The 24,713-nt window shown below is 33.7% G+C and overlaps 1 pseudogene across 1 annotated transcript in view; it reads right to left on the bottom strand.

Annotated features, from left to right (window-relative positions):
- Positions 1-5,624, bottom strand: part of LOC148801329 (serine/threonine-protein phosphatase PP1-like) — a 68,815-nt pseudogene extending 63,191 nt beyond the window's left edge. Inside the window, exons 1-3 of the transcript XR_016084556.1 lie at positions 5,556-5,624; positions 4,843-4,911; positions 4,650-4,736 (exon numbers count right to left, since the gene is read on the bottom strand). The product of XR_016084556.1 is annotated as a serine/threonine-protein phosphatase PP1-like (transcript). The remainder of the gene's footprint in view (positions 1-4,649; positions 4,737-4,842; positions 4,912-5,555) is intronic.
- Positions 5,625-24,713: the final 19,089 nt, after the last annotated feature.

The following is a 24,713-nucleotide window of genomic DNA, read 5'->3' as shown; positions in this document are numbered from 1 at the left end:
ATATCTCAACATTTTTAACTACTTTCCGATGCAACTTTCTTGGGTTACTTTTTACCTACTCACAAGGCTTACAAAATATGCTAAGTCTGGCTTAGTACACAACATAGCATCATTACTTATACACCCAACAACTTGTGCATATGGTTTATTTTTCATTTCCACATACTCTTCTTGAGTAGATGGCATCATTACTTTGGATAATTTGGTTCCTTTTTCAATAGGAGTTCCTACCGGGTTACTTGAACCCATTTTAAATTTTTTAAGATATTTTTTTAGATATAATTGTTGAGATAAACATATCATTCTAGATTTTCTATCTCTTTCAAATTTGATACCTACGATAAAACTTACATCACCCATGTCTTTCATCTCAAAATTAAATTTCAACCAATCCTTGATTTCTTCTATCATTTTTAAGTCATCCCCAACAATTAAAATATCATCAACATATAAGGATAATATTCTATAAGAACTTCCATTATTCAAAGTATATATGCAATTATCAAATGAATTAGGAACAAAGCCCATTTTTAAAACATCATTATGAAAAGTAAAGTACCACATCCTACGAGATTGCTTTAAACCATACATAGCCCTTTTAAGTTTATAAACTTTGTCATCCTTTCCTTTAATTGTATAACCTTCGGGTTGAGTCATATAGATTTCTTCATTTAGTTCTCCATTTAAAAATCCAGTTTTTACATTCATTTGACATATTTCTAGGTCAAAATGGGATGCTAAGGCCATTTTGAAGGAAGGGGAAATCAATCATATGGATGGCTGAACCATGCTAGATGGCTGGGTGAAATTTAAAAAATTTTCTTTCACACTTCCGGGAATCGTATTCCTAGTTTTAGAAAAATTGTATTTTTCTAGGATTGTTGTTGCACCTAGATCGGACCAGATTTGAAACCAACAGAAAGGGAAAAGTATAACTGATACAAATTTCACAAATGTAGCCCCCAGAGTGGTTCACACCCAAAGAGAGTACCAAAACCAGCTTTCACTGGAGATAGTGCAGTTTGAATTAAAGTAGTTCAACAACACAATTTTCAACAAAACTGTGATCCAACACCTTGGATCCAACAAGGGAGGTGAGTACGAATTGGTTCTGATATTTTCTTCAAAAACCAAAAGTCAGAACTGATCAAAGTCAGTCCAAGAAATGGAGGTCAAATTAGGGTTTCTAAGGTGGCAAGAGCAAAGAGAGAATTGAGAGTAGAGTAATCTGAAGCAAATTTCAGTCTCCCCTTTTCTTAGCCTTAAGGATCACCACTCCTAATCGAATTAGGAGGTTCCTAATCCAAATCTTTATTTGGATTTGGACCCTCTAAGTGGATAAGACTTATCCTCTTATCCTAATGGATGATCCAGACCCATATCCAAACCCATATTCGCCCGTCACATGATTGCTTAAACTGTCATGTGACCACTTAATTAATCCAATTAATTTTGGACTTTATGCCCATTAAGCAAGTGGCTCACAACCCTAGTTAGTTGCTGGTCCATTTGGTTCACTTTGTATGGCGTGGGACCCCAAATATGACCATACATAAGCCCATGCGAATTCGGCCTAGCCTCTGTGAAAAAAGACTTGCACAAATTCACTGTCAAGCACAGTAAACCCCAGAGTCCATCAGTATGGGCTCTAAATGGGCCCAACATTTACATTAAATGATCCTTGAGTTCAGCCATCCTATGAAGGCCCAAAGATATTGGACTTAAGTAGGATATAACCCATCAGGTGAATAGCCCTAAATGGTCTCTTACACTTAACCTCTCAGCCCATAATGATCACACTGCCCGACAGGGAATGACCTCTCCCCTGGTTGCAAGGTGCAGTGTTGCACTCTCAGCTCGGATGGGTCCTAGGAATTAAAACCTTTTGCAAATATTTTTCTTAAAACAAAATATAAATGTATATATATATATATATATATTTTTCTTTCTTCTTTTTCTTTTTTTTTTTTGTGTGGGTGCATTTTATGCTCCATCTCACACGGGGTATTTGCTTCTTTCTTCTTTTTCTTTTCTTTTTTTTTTGGTGTGAGTGCATTTTATGCTCCATCTCACACTGGTCACAAGCTTGAGGCAGATAACAATACTCATATTCCAAGTTGCTAGTTTTACTATTCAGCTTGGAATAACGGAGTTAGGACTAACTCATGTCATAAACCGCTAGTTTTACTATTCAGTTCATGCCAGCAGAGTCATTTGGACTTTGTCCCTTTCTTTTTCTCTTTTTCAATTGTTGAACCTCATGCATTAGCAGTTCATATGTAAACTAACTCAAATGATTATCAATTATTCAATCAAGTGCATTGTGCACATGAAGGTAGTTAGGGCTGGTCATGGTGAAAGTCATATTCAATTTCCTTAACCTCATGAATTGTGACAAGTTTGGATAATTCACAAGAATAAAGTCTCACACTTACAAAGATTTCCCTCACTCATTGTATTCCCTCTTGGAAATCACCTAATAAACAGTAATAAATTGGAGGGGATTTTCAGTTTATTCAGCCTATCAATGCATGTATGTATGTGTCAGGATAAAGGTTGTTTTGAAGATGGTTTGCATTTTGAGGAAGTAAAGGTGGAGGTTGAGTGTGGACTTGGGTCGAAAGAGCAAACACAATTAGGAGGAGAAGGAACAGAAGAATGGGATAAGGTGGGCAATAGCTATTAAAAACTCCAAATACCAGGAACTCCTATACATTAACTGTACAAAAAAAAAAAAACAAAAGAGAAAGTATTTCAAAAAAATGGAAGAAACACAAGTAAGGTGGGACAAGGGCACTACAAAACTACCCCCACAGATTATATGCAAAAAGAACACTTTGAAGCAGTAGTCTTTGAACTCATTTAACACCATATGAGGAGCTTAGAGAACAAAAGATTTTTTTTTCAAGAGTAAATTTCATTAAAAAAGAAAACAAGGGATTACAATTAAAAGGTGATAAAACATCATCTGAAAGCAAAAACAATACTCTCACAACAGCAAACAGCAAAAGATAAAAAAAAAAAAATTACAGCACAAATCCAGGGTCAACACACAAAACCAAACTAAAATCATATTCCAAGAACTAAACAAAGCAACACTAGCCTTGATCAAGATGAGAAAATCTCCAACCAACCCTCTTGAACACTTCAAACAATAGCATCCGCCTCCTGTAAAAACCAGCAGATCAAACTTCCACAACTCCTCCCATCAATCGCACTTAGTCCTCCACGTCTGAAATCCTGACCCTCTCCCTCATCCCATGCCTCTACACCTTCCTCTTGAATGTTGCTCTTTCACTTCACCTTTTCTTTTTCTCAAACTCTTTCAAAAGCCCTTCTAGCAAAAGCCTCACCACCCAAAAAGAATAGGCCTACAGATTTACCAACTTCAATATCCCTCTCCACTAGTTTCCTTAAGTCCACTCGACTCTTCCTTTTCCCATTATCTAAGTTCAAAACTTCATTACTTATCAAAGCTTTACCCACATCCCCCTTCCCTTTCACCTCAAGGACTCCAATCTTCTTCAACTCCCCAACTTCAGAACTGTCATGAATGTTAATTTGATCACTGGAGTTAATATCAATAAGAACCTTATGATTCGTAGCTCTAGAACCAACCTTCCTTGAAAAAACTCTCTTAAATTTATTGTTGGGTCCAGTCTCAACAAGTCCCTCTTTTAACCACGAAAAAAACCTTAGTAACATGCACCAAATAAGATTTACTTAATCAGTTAAACCTCTTGGATCCATTCCCAAATTGGCACCGATCCTTCCAGTTAACACTTCCTCAACTAGAAAACATTGTTGTTCCTTTGAAGAACAACATTGCCCTCTACATCAAGACATCTAATCCCTTGATTGCATGTGCTATCATCCCTTACCTGCTTCAATGAAGCCTCTACCACTGATACTGGAGGATATGCCTAAGTACTTCATCCCTTTGCATCTTCTTGTTATTAAAAACCTTGCCAAATGAATACTTCTGGTATAGAACACAATATATCACTTTGCCTTTTTTGGAGATCCCAAGAATTTACCAGCTATTTAAATCTTCCAAAGACCAGTTTTGGATAGCAATGATTTCAGACTTTTTAAAATTAATTAGAGCAAATGACTTATTAGCATAAACTAAACTTTGATGCATTTGATGCTGTTACTACAAAGAGCTTGTCCTAATGTTGAGATTTAAACAAGTTGCAATTGCATATGCTCACTAATTGCACACTTGCTTTTGTTTTATTTGTGCAAGGAGGAGGAAGAGGGCCTTCCAATTACTGATCAAAAAAGGAGGCATGTTCTAGCGTTCAAAGTACGGAAACTGGAAAGTGCTTACTACTAAGTGATTTCAATTAACTCGATGAAACATTCAGCCTGGTTTCTGGTTTTTGGTTTTTGGGATTCAAGCACCAAGTGGGATGAAATAAAATTGAGTTATAAAGCATCTTTTAGTTCTAACTGCCAAATAAAACTAAATGGGATTTCAAGTTTCGATGAACCACTTGTTTCAGATATCTCATATCCACTTTGAGATAGTACACTACCATATTAAGTTTTCAAGCTGCTGAGAAAGTCAAAGGTAGGTTATAGTGATTATGAACACACAAACGAAATAAAGAAAAGAGGAATCTATTAACCCAATTTTAACTTACCTTCACATCTGCTGAGAAAATCAGTTGAAAGTTCATCCATCTCAATAAGATCTTCTCAGGTGGTTGATTCATCAGCTCCTCCACATCCTAACGATTTATGAACAAAATACAACATATGAACTAAAAAGTAGCAAATAACATTTCATAAAAAATCACAAATAAGCAGAAAACTTCTATAAAAAGGCTATTTCACCTTACTATCATCAACTAACTCCACCAATTGAGGTGTTTTCCTCAAATTGAGGTCCGCCCATAGTTGTATCTAAGGTTAAAACATCAAAGTAATTGTTTCAATTATAGAAAATATTACTTATATAATTTTCAGTTTGTATCATCACCATGTGCTCGAAAGTCAAAATAGAAAAATGGCTTTCAAACAATTACAGTCCAGAATCAAGACTTGACACTCTAAAGTCTAAAGAAATTTAATCAAAATTAACATGATGCAACAAAAATCCATCTCAAAATATACATTTGTTCATAGATTGCAATATGCCAACGTAATTATAGAGGAAGAAAATAACAAAAATCCAACCAAAGTCGTCAGAAGGACCAAATAAAGAAAAAAGAATGTGCAGTGCAACAACACAAAACATGTAACTTAGCATTGTACTTACCGAGCATATGGTATCGACTATTGTACAAGCAAGGGCAGAATAATGAAATAAACATAGATAGCAAACTCCAATCTTGTTTGAAGTTTATAGGCTTTCTATCATGCACTTTTTAGATAATCTTCAGGGTTCATATGAAAAGAACCTAATAGAATATTAGGTTAATAAGTTTTACTTCTTTGTACTTTGGCATGGAACAGAATATTCAGAAAACTATCGAAAAACCAGTGACAGGACCAAAATATTCTTGAAAATAGAAAAGAACTAACGACTGAAACAGCATTACACTTACCCTTCAATGAAGTCCTGTGTGCCAATATTAACTATTGTACATCCAATAGCCTTTAGCAGAATCAAGGCATAGTGTAAGATTTTCATTCCTTTCCCAAGGGTTCAGCAACCTCTTTGTATCGATTGCTCGTTCATCAGTGTCCCAGGGACTACCACATTGATAAGTTTATTACATCAAAGAATATGCCTTCAGATTACAAAGCCCCAAAACCAAGAAAGAAAACCATCTCCAAACTCAAATTAAAGCAAAGGGCTTAACAGGGAAATCACCATAGAAGAAGGCCATCTTTTACAATCTCGAAGAGATCATTAGTGGAAGGATCTAGCGAATGATCTTTCTATGATATGTGTAATGGGCATATAATCGTATTAGTATGTAATGCAGCAACTGTCACCAATTATCACCCATAAATGATAGAATGTAATATAAAGTGGTGGTCTTTAGGATGTAGGACTGAATTGAAGGAAAATATTTCTGTTATGGGGGAGGGGGGAGGGCTATATAGTGCGGTCAGAAGAGGTAAAAGGCCCTGTTTCTTTCACTGTTCAAAGTAACATGATAAGCAATTTTTTTTTTGTTTTTTAGATCAGCAACAGAAAAATTGAAATATTAATTTAGAATAGAAAGTGGTCGTATTAGTATGTAATGCAGCAACTGTCACCAATTATAACCCATAAATGATAGAATGCAATATAAAGTGGTGGTATTTAGTTATAGTGTGTTTGTTTAATTAACAATACTGTGATTAGAGTTTTAATAAGCTCTATTCTTGTGGGTTAAATTGATTAAGTCAAGTTTCATCTTTTGTTTATTTTAGATTGTGTTGACGGGACGGTTTGGATCGATGAACGTTTATTTGTTTTATTTTCCTACGAGTTGGTCTATTTTATTTTGTTGAGGAGTTGACCTGATTTCCTATTTTATTTATGTATGCCGGGTTCTTTTCTATTAGTAAGGGGATTTTGTTTTGCTAATATGCTTTGTTAGTGGGTATTGATTTGATTGATGTTTGAATGGTTTGCCACAACTTGGTTAGTTTTGGAAAATCTGTATTTCCTCCTACCTAGGTTTGGCCCAGGATTAGGAAAAATGGGTTTGATTAAGTTTAGTTATATTCGATATCTACCAAATGATTTTCTCTATGTTGAGTTTGATTCATTTGCATCAGGTTGGTTGGTTAGAAAGAGAATAATCTCAAATTGTCCTCATCTTGTTTCTTGTGGATTGAGTCTTGTTTAGTTTTTGAATTGATAGATTAGGACGGTTTAGATAGTTTTGGATTATTTGGATTGATTCAGTTACGGTCTTCTTTGATGGCATCGTTAAGGGAATGATGGTTTGGGCCGACATGAAATGGTTGTGTTGATTCCAATTTGGGTTGGCCATGTTGGCTTTTTGTTAGTGCTCAGTTGTAACATATTATATTGGTTGGATTGTTTTAAGATGCTGAGAGTGATCGCTGCTTGTAGTTTGGCACTAATTGTTTGATGTGTTTTTTGTTAGGTTTTTTGGTGACTTTTCTCATTATGAAATTGCTAGTGTTTTGAACCATTTCGATATGAAATACGGAAACTTCTTTTTTGATTATTATAAGTTTAGGTTAGTTGGTTTGGCACATGCACGTTTACATCGCCGGAAATGGATTAGTTGGAATCGGTTCTTATAGGTTCTGTTTGGCATTTACAAGTCTGAGTGAGTGGATTTATCTTATTTAGAGAGATTTAAAAGGTTTGTCTAAGTGAAAGTGGTGATTTCAGTGGGGTAATATGCTCGGTATTTTTTGGTTGATATGATTTATATCAAGCCATGTCTCAACTATTCTGTACGTTGTTTAAATGGGATTGTTTGGATTGGTCGTTTTTTATTTGCTTTGTTTGGATTTGAGTAGGAAAGGTTTCACTTTTTGATGGAGTTGAGTTGATTTCCCAAATTTTCTAAATATGTTGGTTTTGTTTAACTTAGATGGGAGAATATCCGACCCGTGGTATAAGTTATAGTGGATTTGTTTAATTAACAATAATGTGATTAGAATTTTAATAAGCTCTATTCTTGTGGGTTAAATTGATCAAGTCAAGTTTTCATCTTTTGTTTATTTTAGATTGTGTTGACGGGATGGTTTGGATCGATGAACATTTATTTGTTTTATTTTCCTACGAGTTGGTCTATTTTATTTTGTTGAGGAGTTGACCTGATTTCCTACTTTATTTAGGTATGCCGGGTTCTTTTCTGTTAGTAACGGGATTTTGTTTTGCTAATATGCTTTGTTAATGGGTGTAGAATTGATTGATGTTTGAATGGTTTGCCACGGCTTGGTTAGTTTTGGAAATTCTTTATTTGCTTCTACCTAGGTTTGGCCCAGCATTAGGAAGAATGTGTTTGACTAAGTTTATCTATATTCGATATCTACTAGATGGTTTTCTCTATGTTGAGTTTGTTTCATTTGCATCAGGGTTGGTTGGTTAAAAAGGGAATAATCTCAAATTGTCCTCATCTTGTTTCGTGTGGATTGACTCTTGTTTAGTTTTTGAATTGATAGATTAGGACGGTTCGGATAGTTTTGGATTGTTTGGATTGTTTTCAGCTACAGTTTTTTTTGATGGCATCGTTATGGGAAGCTAATATATAGCTCTGGTTGGATTTTTTAAATAAAGTGGATAATTTCTTCCTATGCTTCTGTTTTATCGGTTACAGAATGATGGTTTGGGCAGACATGAAATGGTTGTGTTGATTCCAATTTGGGTTGCCATGTTGATTTTTGTTAGTGCTCTGCTGTAACAGACTATATTGGGTGGATTGTTTTAAGATGTTGAGAGTGATCGCTATTTGTAGTTTGGCACTAATAGTTTAATGTGTTTTTCGTTAGTAAGGGGATTTTGTTTTGCTAATATGCTTTGTTAGTGGGTATTGATTTGATTGATGTTTGAATGGTTTGCCACGGCATGGTTTGTTTTGGAAAATCTGTATTTGCTCCTACTTAGGTTTGGCCCAGGATTAGGAAAAATGGGTTTGATTAAGTTTAGATATATTCGATATCTACGAGATGGTTTTGTCTATGTTGTGTTTGATTCATTTGCATCAGGTTTGGTTGGTTAGAAAGGGAATAATCTCAAATTGTCCTCATCTTGTTTCGTGTGGATTGACTATTGTTTAGTTTTTGAATTGATAGATTAGGATAGATTGGATAGTTTTGGATTATTTGGATTGATTTCAGCTACGGTCTTCTTTGATGGCATCGTTACGGGAAGCTAATTTATGGCTCTGGTTGGATTTTTTTAAATAAATTGGATAATTTCTTACTATGCTACTGTTTTATCGGTTACGGAATTATGGTTTTTGCCGACATGAAATGGTTTTGTTGATTACAATTTGGGTTGGCCATGTTGGCTTTTGTTAGTGCTCTGTTGTAACTGACTATATTTGGTGGATTGTTTTAAGATGCTGAGATTGTTCGCTGTTTGTAGTTTGACACTAATAGTTTAATGTGTTTTTCGTTAGGATTTTTGATGACTTTTCTCACTATGAAATTGCCAATGGTTTGAAATATTTCGATATGAAATACGGAAACACCTTTTTTGATCATTAAAAGTTTAGGTTTAGTTGGTTTTGCACATTCACGTTTACATCGCCAGAAATGGATTAGTTAGAATCGGTTCCTATAGGTTATGTTTGGCATTTACAAGAGTGGATTTAGCTTATTTAGAGAGATTTAAAAGGTTCTTCTAAGTGAAAGTGGTGATTTTAGTGGGGTAATATGCTCGGTGTTTGTTGGTTGATGTGATTTATATCAAGTCATATCTCAATTATTCTGTATGTTGTTTAAATGAGATTGTTTGGATTGGTCGTTTTTTATTTGCTTTGTTTTGATTTGAGTTGGAAAGGTTTCACTTTTCAATGGAGTTGAATTGATTTCCCAAATTCTCTAAATATGTTGGTTTTGTTTAACTTAGATTTGGGAGAATATCTGGCCTGTGGTATAAGTTATAGTGGGTTTGTTTAATTAACAATAGTGTGATTAGAATTTTAAAAATCACTATTCTTGCGGGTGAAATTGATTAAGTCAAGTTTCTTTTTTTGTTTATTTTAGATTGTGTTGACGGGACAGTTTGGATCGATGAACGTTTATTTGTTTTATTTTCCTACGAGTTGGTCAATTTTATTTTGTTGAGGAGTTGACCTGATTTCCTATTTTATTTAGGTATACCGGGTTCTTTTCTGTTAGTATGGGGATTTTGTTTTGCTAATATGCTTTGTTAGTGGGTGTTGATTTGATTGATGTTTGAATGGTTTGCCACGGTTTGGTAGTTTTGGAAATTCTGTATTTGCTCCTACCTAAGTTTGGCCCAGGATTAGGAACAATGGGTTTGATTAAGTTTATCTATATTCGATTTCTACCAGATGGTTTTTTCTATGTTGACTTTGATTCATTTGCATCAGTGTTGCTTGGTTAGAAAGGGAATAATCTCAAATTGTCCTCATCTTGTTTCGTGTGGATTGACTCTTGTTTTGTTTTTGAATTGATAGATTAGGACGATTTGGATTGTTTTGGATTATTTGGATTATTTTCAGCTAATCTATAGCTCTAGTTGGATTTTTTAAATAAAGTGGATAATTTCTTCCTATGCTTCTGTTTTATTGGTAACGGAATGATGGTTTGGGCAGACATGAAATGGTTGTGTTGATTCCAATTTGGGTTGGCCATGTTGGATTTTGCTAGTGCTCTGTCGTAACAGACTATATTGGGTGGATTGTTTTAAGATGCTGAGAGTGATAGCTGTTTGTCGTTTGGCACTAATATTTAATGTGTTTTTCGTTATGATTTTTTATTACTTTTCTCATTATGAAATTGCCAGTGGTTTGAAATATTTCGATATGAAATACGAAACTTCTTTTTCGATCATTAAAAGTTTAGGTTAGTTGGTTTTGCACATTCACGTTTACATCGCCAAAAATGGATTAGTTGGAATCGGTTCCTATAGGTTATGTTTGTCAGTTACAAGTCTAAGTGAGTGGATTTAGCTTATTTAGAGAGATTTTAAAGGTTTGTCTAAGTGTAAGTGGTGATTTTAGTGGGGTGATATGCTCGGTATTTGTTGGTTGATGTGATTTATATCAATTCATGTCCCAATTATTCTGTATGTTGTTTAGAAGGGATTGTTTGGATTGGTCGTTTTTTATTTGCTTTATGTTGATTTGAGTAGGAAAGGTTTCACTTTTTAATGGAGTTGAATTGATTTCTCAAATTCTTTAAATATGTTGGTTTTGTTTAACTTAGATTTGGGAAAATATCCAGCCCGTGGTATAAGTTATAGTGGGTTTGTTTAATTAACAATAGTGTGATTAGAATTTTAATAAGCTCTATTCTTGTGGGAGAAATTGATTAAGTCAAGTTTGTTTTTTTGTTTATTTTATATTGTGTTGAAGGGACGGTTTGGATCGATGAACGTTTATTTGTTTTATTTTCCTACGAGTTGGTCTATTTTATTTTGTTGAGGAGTTGACCTGATTTCCTACTTTATTTAGGTACGCCGGGATCTTTTCTGTTAACAAGGGGATTTTGTTTTGTTAATATTCTTTGTTAGTGGGTGTTGATTTGATTGATGTTTGAATGGTTTTCCACGGCTTGGTTACTTTTGGAAATTCTTTATTTCCTCCTACCTAGGTTTGGCCCAGGATTAGGAAGAATAGGTTTGAGTAATTTTATCTATATACGATATCTACTAGATGGTTTTCTCTATGTTGAGTTTGATTCATTTGCATCAAGGTTGGTTGGTTAGAAAGGGAATAATCTCAAATTGTCCTCATCTTGTTTTGTGTGGATTGACTTTTGTTTAGTTTTTGAATTGATAGATTGGGACGGTCTTGATTGTTTTGGATTGTTTGGATTGTTTTCAGATACGGTCTTTTTTGATGGCATCGTTATAGGAAGCTAATATATAGCTCTGGTTGGATTTTTTAAATGAAGTTGATAATTTTTCCAATGCTTCTGTTTTATCGGTTACGGAATGATGGTTTGGGCAGACATGAAATGGTTGTGTTGATTCTAATTTGGGTTGGCCATGTTGGCTTTTGTTAATGCTCTGTTGTAACAGACTAAATTGGGTGGATTGTTTTAAGATGCTGAGAGTGATCGTTGTTTGTAATTTGGCACTAATAGTTTAATGTGTTTTTTGTTTGGATTTTTTATGACCTTTCTGATTTGTTTATTTTAGATTGTGTTGGTGGGACGGTTTTGATGACTTTTCTCATTATGAAATTTCCAGTGCTTTGAAATATTTCGATATGATATACATAAATTTCTTTTTTGATCAATAAAAGTTTAGGTTAGTTGGTTTGGCACATACACGTTTACATCGCCGGAAATGGATTAGTTGGAACTGGTTCCTATAGGTTCTGTTTGGCACTTACAAGTCTGAGTGAGAGGATTTAGCTTATTTAGAGAGATTTAAAAGGTTCGTCTAAATGAAAGTGGTGATTTTAGTGGGGTAATATGCTAGTATTTTTTGGTTGATGTTATTTATATCAAGTCATGTCTCAATTATTCTGTATGTTGTTTAAATGGGATTGTTTGGATTGGTCGTTTTTCATTTGCTTTGTTTTGATTTGTGTAGGAAAGGTATCACTTTTTGATGGAGTTGAGTTGATTTCCCAAATTCTCTAAATATGTTGGTTTTGTTTAACTTAGATTTGGGAGAATATCCGACCCGTGGTATAAGTTATAGTGGGTTTGTTTAACTAACAAAAGTGTGATTAGAATTTTAATAAGCTCTATTCTTATGGGTTAAATTGATTAAGTAAATTTTTTCTTTTGTTTATTTTAGATTGTGTTGTCGGGACGGTTTGGATCGATGAACTTTTATTTGTTTTATTTTCCTTCGAGTTGGTCAATTTTAATTTGTTGAGGAGTTGACCTGATTTCCTAATTTATTTAGGTATGCCGGGTTTTTTTCTGTTAGTAAGGGGATTTTGTTTTGCTAATATGTTTTGTTAGTGGGTATTGATTTGATTGATGTTTGAATGGTATGCCACGGCTTGGTTAGTTTTGGAAATTCTTTATTTGCTCCTACCTATGTTTGGCCCAACATTAGGAAGAATGGGTTAGATTAAGTTTATCTATATTCGATTTCTACCAGATGGTTTTCTCTATGTTGAGTTTGATTCATTTGCATCAGGGTGGGTTGGCTAGAAAGGGAATAATCTCAAATTGTCATCATCTTGTTTTGTGTGGATTGACACTTGTTTAGTTTTTGAATTGATAGATTAGGACGGTTTGGATAGTTTTGGATTGTTTGGATTGTTTTCAGCTATGGTCTTCTTTGATGGCATCGTTATGAGAAGCTAATATATAGCTCTGGTTGGATTTTTTAAATAAAGTGGATAATTTTTCCTATGCTTCTGTTTTATCGGTTACGGAATGATGGTTTGGACAGACATGAAATGGTTGTGTTGATTCCAATTTGGGTTGGCCATGTTGGATTTTGTTAGTGCTCAGTTATAACAGACTATATTGGGAGGATTGTTTTATGATGCTGAGAGTGATCGCTGTTTGTAATTTGGCACTAATAGTTAAATGTGTTTTTCGTTAGGATTTTTTATGACTTTTCTGATTTGTTTATTTTAGATTGTGTTGATGGGACGGTTTTGATGACTTTTCTCATTAAGAAATTGCCAGTGCTTTGAAATATTTTGATATGAAATACGGAAATTTCTTTTTTGATCATTAAAAGGTTGGTTTTGCACATTCACGTTTACATCGCTCGAAATGGATTAATTGGAATCGGTTCCTATAGGTTCTGTTTGGCACTTACAAGTCTGAGTGAATGGATTTAGCTTATTTAGATAGAGTTGATTTCCCAAATTCTCTAAATATGTTGGTTTTGTTTAACTTAGATTTGGGAGAATATCCGGCCCGTGGTATATGTTATCGTGGATTTGTTTAATTAACACAAGTGTGATTAGAATTTTAATAAGCTCTATTCTCGTGGGTTAATTTGATTAAGTAAAATTTGTTCTTTTGTTTATTTTAGATTGTGTTGACGGGACGGTTTGGATCGATGAACGTTTATTTGTTTTATTTTCTTTCGAATTGGTCAATTTTAATTTGTTGAGGAGTTGACCTGATTTCCTAATTTATTTAGGTATGCCGGGTTTTTTTTCTGTTAGTAAGGGGATTTTGTTTTACTAATATGTTTTGTTAGTGGGTATTGATTTGATTGATGTTTGAATGGTATGCCACGGCTTGGTTAGTTTTGGAAATTCTTTATTTGCTCCTACCTATGTTTGGCCCAACATTAGGAAGAATGGGTTTGATTAAGTTTATCTATATTCGATTTCTACCAGATGGTTTTCTCTATGTTGAGTTTGATTCATTTGCATCAGGGTGGGTTGGCTAGAAAGGGAATAATCTCAAATTGTCATCATCTTGTTTTGTGTGGATTGACACTTGTTTAGTTTTTGAATTGATAGATTAGGACGGTTTGGATAGTTTTGGATTGTTTGGATTGTTTTCAGCTATGGTCTTATTTGATGGCATCGTTATGAGAAGCTAATATATAGCTCTGGTTGGATTTTTTAAATAAAGTGGATAATTTTTCCTATGCTTCTGTTTTATCGGTTACGGAATGATGGTTTGGACAGACATGAAATGGTTGTGTTGATTCCAATTTGGGTTGGCCATGTTGGATTTTGTTAGTGCTCAGTTATAACAGACTATATTGGGAGGATTGTTTTATGATGCTGAGAGTGACTAGTTTGGCACTAATAGTTTAATGTGTTTTTTGTTAGGATTTTTGATGATTTTTCTCATTATGAAATTGCCAGTGCTTTGAAATATTTCGATATGAAATACGGAAATTTCTTTTTTGATCTTTAAAAGTTTAGGTTAGTTGGTTTGGCACATGCATGTTTACATCGCCGGAAATGGATTAGTTGGAATCAGTTCCTATAAATTCTGTTTAGCACTTACAACTCTGAGTGAGTGGATTTAGTTTATTTAGGGAGATTTAAAAGGTTCGTCTAAGTGAAAGTGGTGATTTTAGTGGGGTAATATTCTCAGTATTTGTTGGTTGATGTGATTTATATCATGTTATGTCTCAATTATTCTGTTTGTTTTTTAAATGGGATTGTCTGAATTGGTCGTTTTTTCTTTGCTTTCTTTTGATTTGAGTAGGAAATGTTTCACTTTTTGATGGAGTTGAATTGATTTCCCAAATTCTCTAAATATGTTGGTTTTGTTTAACTTAGATTTTGGGAGAATATCCGGCCCGTGGTTCAACTTATAATGGGTTTGTTAAATTAACAATAGTGTGATTAGAATTTTAATAAGCTCTTTTCTTGTGGGTTAAATTAATTAAGTAAAATTTCTTCTTTTGTTTATTTTAGATTGTGTTGGCGGGATGGTTTGGATCGATGAACGTTTATTTGTTTTATTTTCCTACGAGTTGGTTTATTTTATTTTGTTGAGGAGTTGACCTGATTTACTACTTTATTTAGGTATGACGAGTTTTTTTTTGTTAGTAAGGGGATTTTGTTTTGCTAATATGCTTACTGTGTGGGTGTTGATTTGATTGATGTTTGTATGGTTTGCCACGGCTTGGTTAGTTTTGGAAATTTTTTATTTGCTCCTACCTAGGTTTGGCCCAGGATTAGGAAGAATGGGTTTGATTAAGTTTATCCATATTCGATATCTACCAGGTGGTTTTCTCTATTTGAGTTTGATTCATTTGCATCAGGGTTGGTTGGTTAGAAAGGGAATAATCTCAAATTGTCCTCATCTTATTTTGTGTGGATTGACTCTTGTTTAGTTTTTGAATTGATAGATTAGGACGGTTTGGATTGTTTGGAATGTTTTCAGCTACGGTCTTCTTTGAAGGCATCGGTTACGAATTGATGGTTTGGGCCGGCATGAAATGGTTGTGTTGATTCCAATTTGGGTTGGCCATGTTGGCTTTGGTTAGTACTCTGTTGTAACATACTATATTGGGTGGCTTGTTTTAAGAGGCTAAGAGTGATTGCTGTTTGTAGTTTGGCACTAATTGTTTGATGTGTTTTTCGTTAGGATTTTTGGTGTTTTTTCTCATTTTGAAATTGTCAGTGTTTTGAACCATTTCGATATGAAATACATAAACTTCTTTTCTGATCATTATAAGTTTAGGTTAGTTGGTTTGGCACTTGCACATTTACATCGCCGGAAATGGATTAGTTGGAATCCGTTCCTATAGGTTCTGTTTGGCATTTACAAGTCTGAGTGAGTGGATTTAGCTTATTTAGAGAGATTTAAAATGTTCGTCTAAGTGAAAGTAGTGATTTTAGTGGGGTAATATGCTCGGTATTTTTTGGTTGATGTGATTTATATCAAGTTATGTCTCAATTATTCTGTAGGTTGTTTAAATGGGATTGTCTGGATTGGTCGTTTTTTATTTGCTTTTTTTGATTTGAGTAGGAAATGTTTCACTTTTTGATGGAGTTGAGTTGATTTCCCAAATTCTCTAAATATATTGGTTTTGTTTAACTTAGATAGGAGAATATCCGACCCGTGGTATAAGTTATAGTGGGTTTGTTTAATTAACAATAGTGTGATTAGAATTTTAATAAGCTCTATTCTTGTGGGTTAAATTGATCAAGTCAAGTTTTCATCTTTTGTTTGTTTTAGATTGTGTTGACGGGATGGTTTGGATCGAGGAACGTTTATTCGTTTTATTTTCATACGAGATGGTCTATTTTATTTTGTTGAGGAGTTGACTTGATTGCTACATTATTTAGGTATGTCGGGTTCTTTTCTGTTAGTAACGGGATTTTGTTTTGCTAATATGCTTTGTTAATGGGTGTTGATTTGATTGATGTTTGAATGGTTTGCCACGACTTGGTTAGTTTGGAAATTCTTTATTTGCTTCTACCTAAGTTTGGCCCAGCATTAGAAAGAATGTGTTTGATTAAGTTTATCTATATTCGATATCTACTAGATGGTTTTTTCTATGTTGAGTTTGTTTCATTTGCATTAGGGTTGGTTGGTTAAAAAGGGAATAATCTCAAATTGTCCTCATCTTGTTTCGTGTGGATACTCTTGTTTAGTTTTTGAATTGATAGACTAGGACGGTTCGGATAGTTTTGGATTGTTTGGATTGTTTTCAGCTACGATTTTCTTTGATGGCATCGTTATGGGAAGCTAATATATAGCTCTGGTTGGATTTTTTAAATAAAGTGGATAATTTCTTCCTATGCTTCTGTTTTATCGGTTACAGAATGATGGTTTGGGCAGACATGAAATGGTTGTGTTGATTCTAATTTGGGTTGTCATTTTGATTTTTGTTAGTGCTTTGTTGTAACAGACTATATTGAGTGGATTGTTTTAAGATGCTGAGAGTGATCGCTGTTTGTAGTTTGGCACTAATAGTTTAATGTGTTTTTCGTTAGGATTTTTGATGACTTTTCTCATTATGAAATTGCCAGTGCTTTGAAATATTTCGATATGAAATACGGAATCTTCTTTTTTGATCATTATAAGTTTAGGTTAGTTGGTTTGGCACATGCACGTTTACATCGCCGGAATAGGATTAGTTGGAATCGGTTCCTATATGTTCTGTTTGGCGCTTACAAGTCTGAGTGAGTGGATTTAGCTTATTTAGAGAGATTTAAAAGGTTCGTCTAAGTGAAAATGGTGATTTTAGTGGGGTAATATGTTCGGTATTTTTTGGTTGATGTGATTTATATCGTCATGTCTCAATTATTCTGTATGTTGTTTAAATGGGATTGTTTGGATTGGTCGTTTTTTATTTGCTTTGTTTTGATTTGAGTAGGAAATGTTTCACTTTTTGATGCAGTTGAGCTAATTTTCCAAATTCTCTAAATATGTTGGTTTTGTTTAAATTAGATTTCGGAGAATATTCGGCCCATGGTATAAGTTATATAGTGGGTTTGTTTAATTAACAATAGTGTGATTAGAATTTTAATAAGCTCTATTCTTGTGGGTTAAATTGATCAAGTCAAGTTTTCATCTTTTGTCTATTTTAGATTGTGTTGACGGGACGGTTTGGATCGATGAACGTTTATTTGTTTTATTTTCCTACGAGTTGGTGTATTTTATTTTGTTGAGGAGTTGACCTGATTTTCTATATCATTTAGGTATGCCGAGTTCTTTTCTGTTAGTAAGGGGATTTTGTTTTGCTAATATGCTTTGATAGTGGGTATTGATTTGATTGATGTTTGAATGGTTTGCCACGGCTTGGTTACTTTTGGAAAATCTGTATTTCCTCCTACCTAGGTTTGGCCCAGGATTAGGAATAATGGGTTTGATTAAGTTTAGCTATATTCGATATCTACCAAATGGTTTTCTCTATGTTGGGTTTGATTCATTTGCATCAGGGTTGGTTGGTTAGAAAGGGAATAATTTCAAATTGTCCATATTTTGTTTCGTGTGGATTGATTCTTGTTTAGTTTTTGAATTGATAGATTAGGACGGTTTAGATAGTTTTGGATTGTTTGGATTGATTCAGCTATGGACTTTTTTGATGGCATCGTTATGGGAAGCTAATCTATAACTCTGGTTGGATTTTTTAAATAAAGTGGATAATTTCTTCCTATGCTTCTGTTTTATCGGTTACGGAATGATGGTTTGGGCCGACATGAAATGGTTGTGTTGATTCCAATTTGGGTTGGCCATGTTGGCTTTTGTTAAAACTCTGTTGTAACAGACTATATTGGGTGAATTGTTTTAATATGCTGAGAGTGATCGCTGTTTGTAGTTTGGCACTAATAGTTTAATGTGTTTTTCGTTAGGATTTTTGATGACTTTTCTCATTATGAAATTGCCAGTGCTTTGAAATAATTCGATATGAAATACGGAAACTTTTTTTTGATCATTAAATGTTTAGGTTAGTTGGTTTGTCACATGCACGTTTACATCGCCGGAAATGCATTAGTTGGAATCGTTTCGTATAGGTTCTGTTTGGCACTTACAAGTCTGAGTGAGTGGATATAGCTTATTTTGGGAGATTTAGCTTATTTAGGGAGATTTAGCTTATTTAGGGAGATTTAGTTTATTTAGGGAGATTTGGGGTAATATGCTCAGTATTTGTTGGTTGATGTGATTTATATCAAGTTATGTCTCAATTATTCTGTAGGTTGTTTAACTGGGATTGTCTGGATTGGTCATTTTTTATTTGCTTTGTTCTGATTTTAGTAGGAAAGGTTTCACTTTTTGATTGAGTTGAATTGATTTCCCAAATTCTCTAAATATGTTGGTTTTGTTTAAATTAGATTTGGAAGAATATCCGGCCCGTGGTATAAGTTATAGTGGGTTTGTTTAATTAAACAAAAATGTGATTAGAATTTTAATAAGCTCTATTCTTGTGGGTTAAATTGATTAAGTAAATATTTTCTTTTGTTTATTTTAGATTGTGTTGTTGGGACGGTTTGGATCGATGAACGTTTATTTCTTTTTTTTTCCTTCGTGCTGGTCTATTTTATTTTGTTGAGGAGTTGACCTGATTACTACTTTATTTAGGTATGTCGGGTTCTTTTCTGTTAATAAGGGGATTTTGTTTTGCTAATATACTTTGTTAGTGGGTTTTGATTTTATTGGGAAGCTAATCTATAGCTCTGGTTGGATTTTTTAAATAAAGTGGATAATTTCTTCCTATGCTTCTATTTTATCGGTAACAGAATGATGGTTTGGGCAGACATGAAATGGTTGTATTGATTCCAATTTGGGTTGGCCATGTTGGATTTTGTTAATGCTCTATTGTAACAGACTATATTGGGTGGATTGTTTTAAGATGCTGAGAGTGATCGCTGTTTGTAGTTTGGCACTAATAGTTTAATGTGTTTTTTGTTAGGATTTTTGATTATTTTTCTGATTATTAAATTGCCAGTGTTTTGAAAGGTTGGTTGGTTTGGCACGTGCACGTTTACATCGCCGGAAATAGATTAGTTTGATTCGGTTCCTATAGGTTCTGTTTGGCACTTATAAGTCTGAGTGAGTGGATTAAATTTATTTAGAGAGATTTAAAAGGTTCATCTAAGTGAAAATGGTGATTTTATTGGGGTAATATGCTCAGTATTTGTTGGTTGATGTGATTTATATCCTGTTATGTCTCAATTATTCTGTAGGTTGTTTAAATGGGATTGTCTGGATTGGTCGTTTTTTATTTGCTTTGTTTTGATTTGAGTTGGAAATGTTTCACTTTTTGATGGAGTTGAATTGATTTCCCAAATTCTCTAAATATGTTGGTTTTCTTTAACTTAGATTTGGGAGAATATCCGGCCCGTGGTATAAGTTATAGTGGGTTTGTTTAATTAACAAAAGTGTGATTAGAATTTTAATAAGCTATATTCTTGTGGGTTAAATTGATTAAGTAAAATTTCTTCTTTTGTTTATTTTAGATTGTGTTGATGGGACGGTTTGGATCGATGAACATTTATTTGTTTTATTTTCCTTCGAGTTGGTCTATTTTATTTTGTGGAGGAGTTGACCTGATTACTACTTTATTTAGGTATACCGGGTTCTTTTCTGTTAGTAAGGGGATTTTGTTTTGCTAATATGCTTTGTTAGTGGGTATTGATTTGATTGATTTTTGAATGGTTTGCCACGGATTGGTTAGTTCTGGAAAATCTGTATTTCCTCCTACATAGGTTTGACCCAGAATTAGGAAGAATGGGTTTGATTATGTTTATCTATATTCGATATCTACCAGACGGTTTTCTCTATGTTGTGTTTGATTCATTTGCATCAGGATTGGTAGGTTAGAAACGGAATAATTTCAAATTGTCCTGATCTTGTTTCGTGTGGATTGACTCTTGTTTAGTTTTTGAATTGATAGATTATGACGGTATGGATAGTTTTGGATTGTTTGGATTGTTTTCAACGATGGTCTTCTTTGATGACATCCTTATGGGAAGTTAATCTATAGCTCTGGTGGATTTTTTAAATAAAGTGGATAATTTCTTCCTATGCTTCTATTTTATCGGTAACAGAATGATGGTTTGGACAGACATGAAATGGTTGTATTGATTCCAATTTGGGTTGGCCATGTTGGATTTTGTTAGTGCTCTATTGTAACAGACTATATTGGGTGGATTGTTTTAAGATGCTGAGAGTGATCACTGTTTGTAGTTTGGCACAAATAGTTTAATGTGTTTTTTGTTAGGATTTTTGATGATTTTTTTATTATTAAATTGCCAGTGTTTTGAAATATTTTGATATGAAATACGGATATTTATTTATTGATCATTAAAAATTTAGGTTAGTTGGTTTGGCACATGCACGTTTACATCGCTGGAAATATATTAGTTGGATTCAGTTCCTATAGGTTCTATTTGGCACTTACAAGTCTGAGTGAGTGGATTAAGCTTATTTAGAGAGATTTAAAAGGTTCGTCTAAGTGAAAATGGTGATTTTAGTGGGGTATTGTGCTTGGTATTTGTTGGTTGATGTGATTTATATCAAGTCATGTCTCAATTATTGTGTATGTTGTTTAAATGAGATTGTTTGGATTGGTCATTTTTTATTTGCTTTGTTTTGATTTGAGTAGGTAAGGTTTCACTTTTTTATGGAGTTGAGTTGATTTCCCAAATTCTTTAAATATGTTGGTTTTGTTTAATTTAGATTTGGGAGAATATCCGGCCCGTGGTATAAGTTATAGTGGGTTTGTTTAACTAACAAAAGTGTGATTAGAATTTTAATAAGCTCTATTCTTATGGGTTAAATTGATTAAGTAAATTTTTTCTTTTGTTTATTTTAGATTGTGTTGTCGGGACGGTTTGGATCGATGAACTTTTATTTGTTTTATTTTCCTTCGAGTTGGTCTATTTTATTTTGTTGAGGAGTTGACCTGATTGCTACTTTATTTAGGTATGCCTGGTTCTTTTCTATTAGTAAGGGGATTTTTTTTTGCTAATATGCTTTGTTAGTGGGTATTGATTTGATTGATGTTTGAATGGTTTGCCAAGGCTTGGTTAGTTTTGGAAATTCTTTATTTGCTCCTACCTAGGTTTGGCCCAGGATTAGGAATAATGGGTTTGATTAAGTTTATCTATATTCGATATCTACCAGATGTTTTTCTCTATGTTGAGTTTGATTCATTTGTATCAGGGTTGGTTGGTTAGAAAAGGAATAATTCAAAATGTCCTCATCTTGTTTCATGTGGATTGACTCTTGTTTAGTTTTTGATTGATAGATTAGGACGGTTTGGATAGCATTGGATTGTTTGGATTGATTTCAGCTACGGTCCTTTTTTTATGGCATCGTTGGAAGCTAATCTATAGCCCTGGTTGGATTTTTTAAATAAAGCGGATAATTTTTTCCTATGCTTTTGTTTTATCGGTTACGAATTGATGGTTTGGGCCGGGTGTTGATTCCAATTTGGGTTGGCCATGTTCGGTTTTGTTAGTGTTCTGTTGTAAAAGACTATATTGGGTGGATTTTTTTAAAATGCTGAGAGTGATCGCTGTTTGTAGTTTGGCACTAATAATTTAATGTGTTTTTCAGTAGGATTTTGATGACTTTTCTCATTATGAAATTGCCAGTGCTTTGAAATAATTCGATATGAAATAAGGAAACTTCTTTTTTGATCAATAAATGTTTAGGTTAGTTAGATTGTCACATGCACGTTTAAATCCACGTTTACAACTTAAAGTGGATTTTTTAAATAGGATTTTTGATGATTTTTCTCATTATGAAATTGCCAGTGCTTTGAAAAATTTCGATATGAAATACGGAACTTTATTTTTTTATCATTAAAAGTTTAGGTTAGTTGGTTTGGCACATGCACGTTTACATCGCCGGAAATGCATTAGTTGGAATCATTAAAAGTTTCGTGTGGATTGACTCTTGTTTAGTTTTTGAATTGATAGATTAGGACGGTTTGGATAGTTTTGGATTGTTTGGATTGATTTCAGCTACGGTCTTCTTTAATGGCATCGTTATGGGAAGCTAATCTATAGCCCTGGTTGGATTTTTTAAATAAAGTGGATAATTTTTTCCTCTGCTTTTGTTTTATCGGTTACGGATTGATGGTTTGGGCCGGCATGAAATGGTTGTGTTGATTCCAATTTGGGTTGGCCATGTTCGCTTTTGTTAGTGCTCTATCGTAACAGACTTTATTGGGTGGATTGTTTTAAGATGCTGAGAGTGATCGTTGTTTGTAGTTTGGCACTAATAGTTTAATATGCTCAGTATTTGTTGGTTGATGTGATTTATATCCAGTTATGTCTCAATTATTCTGTAGGTTGTTTAAATGGGATTGTTTGGATTGGTCGTTTTTTATCTGATTTGTTTTGATTTGAGTAGGAAAGGTTTCACTTTTTGATGGAGTTGAATTGATTTCCCAAATTCTCTAAATATGTTGGTTTTGTTTAACTTAGATTTGGAGAATATTCGGCCCGTGGTATAAGTTATAGTGGGTTTGTTTACTTAACAAAAGTGTGATTAGAATTTTAATAAGCTCTATTCTTGTGGGTTAGATTGATTAAGTAAAATTTTCTTCTTTTGTTTATTTTAGATTGTGTTGACGGGACGGTTTGGATCGATGAACATTTATTTGTTTTATTTTCCTTCGAGTTGGTCTATTTTATTTTGTTGAGGAGTTGACCTGATTACTACTATTTAGGTATGACGGGTTCTTTTCTGTTAGTAAGGGGATTTTGTTTTGCTAATATGCTTTGTTAGTGGGTATTAATTTGATTGATGTTTGAATGGTTTGCCACGACTTGGTTAGTTTTGGAAATTCTTTATTTGCTCCTACCTAGGTTTGGCCCAGGATTCGGAAGAATGGGTTTTAATTAAGTTTATCTATATTCGATATCTACTAGATGGAACTCTATGTTAAGTTTGATTCATTTACATCAGGGTTGGTTGGTTAGAAAGGGAATAATCTCAAATTGTCCTCATCTTGTTTCGTGCGGATTGTTTTGGATTATTTGGATCTTTTTCAGCTACAGTCTTCTTTGATGGCATCGTAATGGGAAGTTAATCTATAGCTCTGGTTGGATTTTTTAAATAAAGTGGATAATTTCTTCCTATGCTTCTGTTTTATCCGTAACGGAATGATGGTTTGGGCAGACATGAAATGGTTGTGTTGATTCCAATTTGGGTTGGCCATGTTGGATTTTGCTAGTGCTCTGTCGTAACAGACTATATTGGGTGGATTGTTTTAAGATGCTAAGAGTGATAGCTGTTTGTCGTTTGGCACTAATATTTAATGTGTTTTTCGTTATGATTTTTTACTACTTTTCTCATTATGAAATTGCCAGTGGTTTGAAATATTTCGATATGAAATACGGAACTTCTTTTTCGATCATTAAAAGTTTAGGTTAGTTGGTTTTGCACATTCACGTTTACATCGCCAGAAATGGATTAGTTGGAATCGGTTCCTATAGGTTATGTTTGTTAGTTACAAGTCTAAGTGAGTGGATTTAGCTTATTTAAAGAGATTTTAAAAGTTCGCCTAAGTAAAAGTGGTGATTTTAGTGGGGTAATATGCTCGGTATTTGTTGGTTGATGTGATTTATATCAAGTCATGTCCCAATTATTCTGTATGTTGTTTAGATGGGATTCTTTGGATTGGTCGTTTTTTATTTGCTTTGTGTTGATTTGAGTAGGAAAGGTTTCACTTTTTAATGGAGTTGAATTGATTTCCCAAATTCTCTAAATATGTTGGCTTTGTTTAACTTAGATTTGGGAGAATATCCGGCTCGTGGTATAAGTTATAGTGGGTTTGTTTAATTAACAATAGTGTGATTAAATTTTAATAAGCTCTATTCCTGTGGGCGAAATTGATTAAGTCAAGTTGGTTTTGCACATTCACGTTTACATCGCCCGAAATGGATTAATTGGAATCGGTTCCTATAGGATTTGTTTGGCACTTACAAGTCTGAGTGAATGGATTTAGCTTATTTAGAAAGATTTAAATGGTTCGTCTCAGTGAAAGTGGTGATTTTAAAGGGGTAATATGCTTAGTATTTGTTGGTTGATGTTATTTATATCTAGTCATGTCTCATTTATTTTATATGTTGTTTAAATGTGATTGTTTGGATTGGTCGTTTTTTATTTGCTTTGTTTTGATTTGATTTGGAGATATTTCCCTTTTTGATGGAGTTGAATTGATTTCCCAAATTCTCTAAATATGTTGGTTTTTGTTTAACTTAAATTTGGGAGATTATCTGGCC

The sequence above is a fragment of the Nelumbo nucifera genome, chromosome 3, assembly GCF_055504915.1.
Source record: "Nelumbo nucifera cultivar China Antique chromosome 3, China Antique-T2T, whole genome shotgun sequence".
NCBI lineage: Eukaryota > Viridiplantae > Streptophyta > Magnoliopsida > Proteales > Nelumbonaceae > Nelumbo > Nelumbo nucifera.
Note: the sequence above shows the minus strand (reverse complement) of the source record. Positions and strands in the feature narration are given on the sequence as shown.